Source organism: Falco biarmicus, chromosome 4, assembly GCF_023638135.1.
Source record: "Falco biarmicus isolate bFalBia1 chromosome 4, bFalBia1.pri, whole genome shotgun sequence".
In the NCBI taxonomy this organism is placed as follows: domain Eukaryota; kingdom Metazoa; phylum Chordata; class Aves; order Falconiformes; family Falconidae; genus Falco; species Falco biarmicus.
The window spans coordinates 102,094,632-102,104,192 of NC_079291.1; positions in this window are offsets into that span (position 1 = coordinate 102,094,632).

Consider the following 9,561-nt stretch of genomic DNA (forward strand, 5'->3'; position numbering starts at 1 on the left):
GCAAGGAAGAGAGAGGTTTGTGAGGGGCAGCACGTGGGCTGCCTTCCCTCCGCAGGGTCTCCCTCCCTTACACCAGGCACATCCCACCGGAGCTGCTAGCTGGCTGCCCCCTCTGCTCCCTGCTCCAGTCCAACTTAGGGCAGAAGCAGCTGCAGATGGCCATGCCGGTTTTGCCAGCCTCGGTCCCAGCATCACTCTGCAGTGGACATCATGGGCATTCTTTTGCCCTTTGCTCTCCTCTAGTTTCAGGCTCTGCCACTCCGGTGCTGCGGTTCAGTGCGGCAGAGCAGGGGAGGGAAGGAAGAAGAAGTGGGGGGGCTGCTTTACAGAAAAAAAAAAGAAGAAAAAAGAAAAGAAAAGGCAGTCATCTGAGGCCTGGGCATGCTGGTGGTTTTGCTGCTTCCGTTGCATGATCCACCTTTATAGACACGCATGAGAAGACTTCTGAGGAACAGCCCTGGGCACTTCAGCATAACCGTGCACACGTGTGTGCAAACACACAGCCCTGCATGCAGGCTTGCACACTGGGAAGGAGCCTGCGAGGCCAGCCTGCTCCCCAGCACACACTCACGCATGCATGCCTACCATCCTCCTTCCACAAAAGAGGTTTCTTTCATTTCCTGCAAGAGGAGGAGGTGGGAGAGAGGGAACTTGAAGGCTGCAAATTCCTCAGCCACATATCTTGCCTCCCTCTCCTTTCCTATGCTGCCTGCCAGCTCCATGTTCGGGAGCTGCGGCTCCTGCTTCCCATACAAATAGGCAAGGCTGAACAACTGTGCTTTTAAACCTTGTGAGACATTTCTGTAACTTTGTGGGTTGGTTGTTTTGGGTTTTTTTCACAGCATTTGTGTGCTTTGCCTGCCAGAGACACCTCAAGGCTGCTCTAACTCTGTAGGGCCAAGTTGCTGTTTAGCTGGTTAGGAGCACAGGCATGCCTTGTGCTGTGGTTGAAGCCTTTTTTCCACCCGAGCTGTCCCCTTCTTTTCTCCAGCCAACCCCAGGAAGCTCGTCTTCATGCATATTGACAATTACTTTGTGCGGGAGTAACACTTTTCCAAACCCTGAGCGCTATATGAGCAGTATACCTGGCATTTCAAAGGGATATTGCTGTCAAGCACCCAGCTTGTCACAAAACTGTGAGCTGGAGCCACTAAAGCAGCAGGTGGTACCCAGGTGTGTTAGGCTAATCCTCAGCTCTCCTAAGCCAGAGTTACTTTCCCTCATGAGTAACTAGGACAAGCACAGAAGAGGCGGAGAGTGTTTCACAGTTATTTGGCACTTGCAGGCTCTCCCTCATTTTCTACAAGGTAGGTAGTATCACTTCTCCTGTGTCATGGACAGAGACATTAAGGATAGTGAGTAAGATCTTGCTCTCTCCAGAGCTGTGGCAGAGCAGCTTACCCAGCCACTCCAGGGCTGCCGTGGCTGGGAGGTGTTTCTTAGACCATTTGAAGCATCCGAATGCAGTGTTGTGGCTCAGCTCAGTTAGAGCTGGTGCTGATGTAGGAGGGAGTCCAGCTGTCTCTCCTGTTTTTTTGCCTGACACTGCAGGCATAAATGAGTAGTATCAATTAGAAACCATGCCTGAAAGGCAAATAGATTTTGTGTTCTTTAAACAGGGGAAATCCTGTGCACAGAGATTTCAGGACCTGGTGGCTGGAGTGCAGAATGCATGGAGAGAAAGTCCGCTTTTGCAGAACGTTTCCCAAGGCATCCAAGGACTCTCTCAAACCCACAAAGCCTGCCCTAAAACCACAGCTGCAACAAAAGAGGAAGAGTCCACAGCAGAACTCGGAGCATATTAAACCTTGCAAAATAGGTCTCTTTCTGCGGTGGTGGGTATGTGTATAAATACGTATATATTCGTGTACATGAAGAGAGAGCTGGGTTTGTTCGGCATCGAGGCTAAAAGTGAAAGCAGCCTGCAGGAATGCTGAGCAGGGGCGGTGATTTCAGGCAGGGCTAGCAGTGGCAGGGCTGGATCGTGTGGAGGAGCGGCCCGCAGTGGTGGCTTCGCAAGGAGAATGACCAGTCTTCCCAGGCCATAGCGCAGCAGAAGTAAAGGACTCCGGCTGGTTTGTGAGCCACAAATGTAAATTCAGTAAGGATGTAAGTGGGAGAGTGAAATATCAGAAAGAGAGTACAAAGAAAGAGGGTGCAGATGAAAAGATGTCCAACTCGTGCAGGGTGCTAGGCCTAAAGGAATGTAATTTGCATGTGGCATTAAGGAATAACACAGGAAAAGAAAGTAAAAAGAGCGTGTTAAAATATAACCTGCTAAATGCTGGTACTATCTCTGTTCTTGTCAGTCCTGACACAACCCAGTGCAGCCACTGTTGAGTTCGGAGTTGTGCAGGCTCCCATGAAGTCGGTGTTCAAGGCTGGCCCCAGTGAGACTCTACCTGAGGTGGCTGCATTCCTGTGCATTGAGTCAGGAGCTCAGGGTTAACTCTTTCGAGGATGCAGGGCCTTTGCTGAGCAGGTGTGGGTCCCTCATGGACAAGTTTGCTGCAGCTGGAATGACACTGGCCAAAGGGATCTCGCCAAAGAAAGGAAATTCAAGGAGCCTGTGCCTGGACACCGTGTCTGTAAGAGCGGTTGCTTGATTTCAACTAACCTTTGGCCCACAGTGCTGGTGCATGCTTTGTGAACGTGCCTATGGTATGGTTTGCAGTCAGACCCGCATGTTTTGGTTGCTGCATGTATCCAGCTTAAAGTTTCCATTGGGATGTGACCATGTCCAAGGCCTGCACTAACACAGACTAATGGATTGCCACAACCCTATGGGTAGATAAATCCTGCCTTAACTGAGTGGGCAGAGGCATTAAACCTCTCAGTTAAGATGGTGTAGAGCCTATTCTAGATCACAGGAGCCCGCAGCTCCTGGGAACAGTGGATTCACCTCCTGCATCACTTTAGAAAGCACAGAAGAAGGAAATGCACTGGAGATCTCTGCTACTATCTCAGTTCTTCTGAGCACAAGGTCAGCAGAAGAAAAACTACTCCATGCTATGTCTGGACTGCAAGCAGACAGGCTCCACTGGGCAAGCCACAACCCTTGTTCCCCAGTCACCTCATCCACACCAGGGATGTGGCTGGAGCTCCCTGACCTCCTTTAGCCCACGCACCCAGTCTTTTTTCCCAGGAAGTCAGAACAGAGCCACTGTAACCCTCAAGATGGAAGGACCAAGGCGTTCCTGAGACTAGGGGTTACAGTAGCGTTTCCACCTCTGATTATCTGCGTCTCACCTTCTACTGGAGCAAAATACACTTCCATATCCCTCAAAGTCAGCCTGCTGTGGAAGTGATGGAGAAAGGAGGGTAAAGCATGCAGATAATGCAGCAGTGAAGCATTTCTTTGCGTCTTTCCTGGACAGAAGTATTGTCTCCGTTCCCATCACTTGCAGGACCAGCTGTGGTTTCTGGCAATGCCAGACACAGCTATCACTCTCTGGGTTCCTTTCCCTTTCATTGTCCCTCTGGAGAACAGAACTCCTGTTAAAAACCCTGCAAGTATCGCTGAGAGCCAGCTCTATTATTCACCAGCCAGTGAAGCAAGACAGGCATACTCTCCCACAACCTAGGGATGCCCCTCTGATCTGTTACCAATGGGGCTATCTTTAATGGGATCAGAGCCTGCCCTTTACCACATCCCAGTGGGACAACACCTGCCCACTAGAGAACAAAGAGGAAACCTGTTGTGATGGGAAAAAAGACAGAGTTCTCCCCAGAGGCGCAGTGAGGCCGTTTGATTAAGAGCATCTTTCTTCCAGCCAGCTGGTTTGTTAGCAAAACAACCAACTAAACGTCATCTTTATGCAAAAGAGAAAATCTCTGTGAAGCAAATGCCCCAAGTTCAGTTCTATTCACCTATATAAACCATGAGAAATCTGGGGAAATAATTGCAGAAGAAGACTGTAGGAGCAAGAGGGAAAATATTTCTGCCTAAAACCAGTATTTAATGTATTTTTAAAAGGTAAATTCAGAACAAGATTTGAAATACCGCAGCAAAGAGATTTAACTAGAAGCTTCATTTCTAACACGTCCTCTTCAAAAGACCCAACAGTTACCAATCACTGTACATTTCTTTCAAGCTCCAGTCTTTGCAGAGGTTCAACATCCCAGTCAGGCAGGTCTAATTCCAGTTGTGCCTTCTGCATGAATGTCCTCTGGAGACTGACTGTCCTATGTGCACACATCTGCCCAGGAGTGCCCTTCATCTGTAGCACTCCCAGCCCTGGGGCACGGAACCAGAACAGGACCAACCAGCCCATTTCTCCTTGACGGTGGTGCCAAAGTCCAGATCAGGCTGTGCTTTCTTTTTCTCTGTCTAGTTCAAATTCCAAATCAGAGACCGTAGTCTTGGTTGCTGGGGCTTCTCCCATGAGCTGACCAGAGCAAAACTGGCATATGAGCATAGGTGCAGGCTCCGAGGGGGGTCAGAAGAAAGTTATCTATGACCCAGGCACCACTTTGTGATACATGGTTCATTAGCCCCGTCCAGAGTTGGAGTGGAAGGACTCGGGCATGCTTGGATGTGTTTCTGCATCCTTGTTTCTTTGGCAGTTTTGTGATTCTGGCAGAAGTGTAATTGTGAACAAAGCTTTACTCCAGTGGATGCAGCACGTAACAAGAAGTTCACCTTCAGTTAGAGAGGATCTTAATATGACCTTCCATAAAAAAGGGGCATTGTTTTGAGTTGTTAAACAGCTGCTGTGTTCCACCCCAGTAATGGTTGCAATTCAGTAGTGAATAATATAAGCCCTAGATAAACAGCCGGTAAAATAATTTGGGATCTTTCCAGGCAGGGGGAAGCAGGCAAGTTACTCTACAAAAATAAATTATTATTCTCTCTGCCTAGGAAATGAAGTGTTCTCCTTTTCATCACCAAGTGGGCTGTCACAAAAAAAAAAAATTTATTCCCACCCTTGTGTGCTGGAAGCAGCCCAATGCCGTTTGCAGTACTATCTTGCCATCTTCACTTTCATAGGAAGCAAGATGTGGTTTTAGTTTGGATTCATGCATCTTATCCGTTTTCTCCTCTGACCCTTGCTGCCTTCTCCATCCGATTCCCTATCTTCTTAAAAATAAGCCTTCCAAACTGCCCACCCATTGTTCCGCACAGGCACAAACACCATCTCCTTTCTTGAAGCAGCCACGACGTGACTGCAAGAGAAGCAAAAGTTTCCCTAAACCACTCCCTCCTGCGAAACGCCGAGTGTCCGCTCGGTACGCGCCGTGTCTGTCTGTGCTGGGGCAGGACTGGAAAGCGCCGGGCCTTGGGTCTTGGCCTCCATCGGATGAACAATTTCCCGTTGAAGGTTACTCACTTCCTGTTTTCCGTATTTAGACAATCTGGGCCTATAGGGAGGCTTTGATTTGTTGTAAACTTCAGCTGGTTTAAACGTTAAGTTGCGGGAGACCGAGGTGAAGGGGAGGAAGGGAAAGGCCTGGAGACAAATTAAGGCTATTTAATGCCGCGACTGTGTTCTCTAGCAGTTTTCTAGTGACCATTAGAGCATGTGAAAGGAAGGTCAGGGGCTGACAGCATGGGAGATGGGGAAAGGGCTGCTTCACAGTGGGCTGGGGCTGGCGGCAGTGTGTGTGTGCGTGTGCGTGGGGCTCCCTGTGTGCACGCCTGTACAGCAGTTGGGAGCAGCCGGGTGATACACTCCAATGACTAATTCCTCCAATGTGTCATTTTTGCCACAGACAGCTGTACGGAGAGACTAACGGCAGTACAACAGTTCCATAGCGAAGGCAGGGAGGAGCCTCTAACCTAGAGAGGAGAGTGCTGTGCCCTTTCCCGGTGCCTATCAGTACACACCACACACTGACATTTGTTAGAACTTGCCCAGAAGTTTGCTAGAGTGGAGCGAGTCAATACTTGTACAAAGCTGATATGGTCATGTCTTTTTTATGCCTGTTTTTCAAGGGGAAACTGAGGCATGAAGTGCTGTAACTGTGCTTGTTATCAGAAAGGGACTGAGTGAGGGTTTGGGGTGAGTACTGGCACCAATCAGGCAGTGGTCTGTCTCCAGAGATGTGCTTCTTCATGAAGACCATCTTCCTTGTGCTGGTGGGAGTTATGCTTGGATAGAGAAAAATAGTGTGCAGCCCAGAGTGCCTGTGGGCATAAAGGTCACATGAATGGTTTTGGTTTGTTCCTTTTTGTTCATGTTCATCTAGTTCTCATCTAACAGATTAACTCTCAAAACAGGGTGCTTTTGCTTCCAAATTTTACAAGAATCTACAAAAATTAAAAGAAAACAAACAAACAAAAAAAAGCAGATGGGCTGAAATGCAGCAGGAGGGGGTAAATTAATCTGAATTTTACAGCAAAGTCCAGTAGGGATTTCCAGGGACACCCTGAAATCACTCTAGCAATATAACCTGCTAGCAGAATGCCAATGTGGGCAGGTGAGAGTGAATGAAAGAACCAGAGATAAAAAAATCACAAAACAACCAACATAAAGCTCTTGTGTCCCAGGTAAAGAAATCTGCCATGTCCTCTCTCCCTGACGGAGACTGAATCAAGCTCCAGAGGAAAATAAAAGCACTGGGGAAGACTGCTGAAGCACTGAAGTGTTTAGGAGAAACAAGGGTCGTCTTCACGCTGTGGCATTGATAGGCCCAACTCCAGATGATTTACATACGCTCTTGACCCTCCTGAGCCAGAGTCAACTTTCCTCCAAATAACTCCCTGCAGCCCAGAGCACAGAATCACAGAGAGGCACAGGAGCAGGACACAGGCAGGTAGCTGTTTTCTCCCTGACATTGCTGCATAGGCTGGGTTAACGTTATACTTCCCTGATTCCATTTTTATAGACCAAACAGTAGCAGTTCCCTCCTTCAGTGGTATGTTGAAGCCTTTCCCTGAAGGAGGGGTTAGTTCTCTATTGTGTTACTACCTGCTGGATGTTTTTCTGCTGTATCTCCTACCCTGTGATTGCATTTGACTCAGCCGAGCTTTTGGTGCTCAGAAATGCAACTTAGTTGTTATTGCAAATGCAGTATAGTTCTCACTGTCTATAGAAACTATAGTTTCTCCCGTAAGTTTCCTCTGTAGGGGCCCTCGACCACCCAGCAGCACCTTGATGCAATCTAAACCCTGAATTTAGGACAAGCTCTGGATCTGACAGGGACACATCAGACTGAATCAGGATTGACGGCAAAGCCGGCACCACGGAGAATTGCACCCAAAGATGTTCAAGCAAATGGTGTCCCTGAATCAGCACCAGCCGGCTGCCCTGATGCCGAGGTTTGATCTGTTAGATCCAGAGCAGCCTGGTTTGCACTCATATCACCATGCTTAAAGAACAGTCACTTAATCTCACTTAGAAATGTTTACTTGCAAGGACCAGATGGCCCAGGGAGTTGGACTAAACAAAGCATTTTACTTCTAGGTCATGCATTCTAATCCAGTCCAGGTTGGTGATAAAAGAACATATTCACCTGATAGCCACTTTTGACTTATTTTTTGGTGTTTTTCAGGCTGGTTTCCAAGGGGAGATGTCACACCACAAAATCTCCCTCTGTGCCCTGCCACAGTTGGTACTGATTTGACTGTGTCTGTGGAGAAGCCAAGGATCAAATGCTCCATGGCGCCAGACTGTTTTCTTTTGCAGCCTGCAGGTAAGGGGAAGTTGTCCGATGTCTGGCTGTGTCATGCCTGCTCTGTGGATGGGCAGGATTTCAGTTTGCAAAGCTGCTGGTCCAACCCCCTCCACCAATGTGAAATTCTTTTTAAAAAATAGGGAAATATTTAATTGCAGTTGACATATAGGCACTCTCTGCTATGAACTTTACACGCAATCACAGATAACAGCATCAAAATTAATGCCTGCTTCCCACTTGTCCTGCTATAAGCAATAAACGTTTGGCAAGTCAGTAAATAACAAAATTCTCATGTGGCCATCTACAGGTCACCAGGATACTTAAGAAGTTTGCGTTAATTATACCGTGTTTGCCATCAAAGAGGGGATATTAACCCTTTCGAGCTGTTGCAGGAAAGCATTGGAGTCACTTAGAAGTAAATGAAATCTTGTCACTAAAAGTGCAACCTTTGCAACATTAAAAAGAAAAAGGGGAGATGTTTGAGGCAAAACCCTCACTAGACATCATGGAAAATACGGTACCTTTTCAGCTTTCCTTTTATTTATTTTGTATTTTGACATCAAACACTCCCTGTAACTTAATCTTCTTGGCTTTTGATGTGGCCGTGGAGACATGACAATTAAGCATGGCTTAAAACAATAATCCCAACAACAGGAACCAAAGGCAAGTAATGTCAGGGCTACCTCCTCACAAAAAGCCTGTCCCCAAGTGTTTCGTGGTAGTGAAAGGATCGTAAATCCCAATTTGTTGCCTTGATATAGGCTCTGTGCTTACACTTTACGTTGAACTTTACACACTTGCTCCATTTCCATTCCCTGCTGTTTGTTTTTCTTCCGCTATGCAAAATGTCTGGAGACAAACACAATACGTCGCAGAGAGATGGTTTGATCTTTCACAGATTAGTGCCACCTGACAAATACAGGATTATTTATTATCTGTGTTGCAGGAACCGCTGAAGACCCCACTCAGAAGAGGCACGCTCCGGGTGCTGTGGGGCTGCAGCACCTCTTCTGACAAGCTGGTGGGTTTTGGCCCTGATTCCGCAAGCAGATTGGACCGACCCGGCAAAGTGCCTGCAGAGAGGCAACACCAAGGTAAGCCATCATCAAAGCCTGAATGGGCGTGTGATGTGCCACCAAAGCAAATAGCTTGATAAGCCTAAATTATTTTTAAGAGATCTTGTTAGTTCTGTTCTCTCCTTGTCTCAGTCTCAGCTATTCAAATATGGAGGGAGGGTTGCTGAGTTTTGTTACAACCGTGTTTTAAACCTGTCTGAAAATGAACATGTTTCTTTTTAAATGAAGCTTGCACGGTATGCTATAAACTGCTGCTTTTTTTTTTTTTCCTTTTTTTTCCTTTTTTTAATGGGTGTTTGCACTAAGCCTCGCTAAACAAGTTAGAGAGAGATGATTAACTCCTCTGAAATGATGCAGGAAGGCCTCGTCCCAGTTGTGTGTGCTTTCTTGTCATTCGTGAGCAGGGCTTGCAAACAGGGCTGGGGAGGAGGCTGCAGGGTTAAAAAGCAGCAGTGATAGAAAGGGCTGGAATTTACATACACACGCTGAAAAAGGAACTCAGGTTATTTTTTTTCTTCATGAGTAAGGAGTTATGCCCAGGTTCATTTCCACAGAAGTGAGATGCAACTCCTGGGGGGGTCAAAGGAGCAAACCCAAAGTTCATTAGGCGTTTTCTTGAAAATATTGTTTTAGTAGACCAGTACTCACCCCTACACATGGTGGGAGGACTTTGCAAAACTTTGCTTCACTCCGTCAGGCCCCAAGGAGTTCCTTGTGTGGGTCAGACTCAATCATGTGATGAAAGCAGCTGCAAAGTTTTGGCTGTGGGCTGCCTGGTAAACACTTTTCTCCATCCTCATGTACCAGCCCATGTGTGCACGCCCTGCACCTCTGTTCACCAGACAGCACTGAGCAGCTCTGGGCTGGC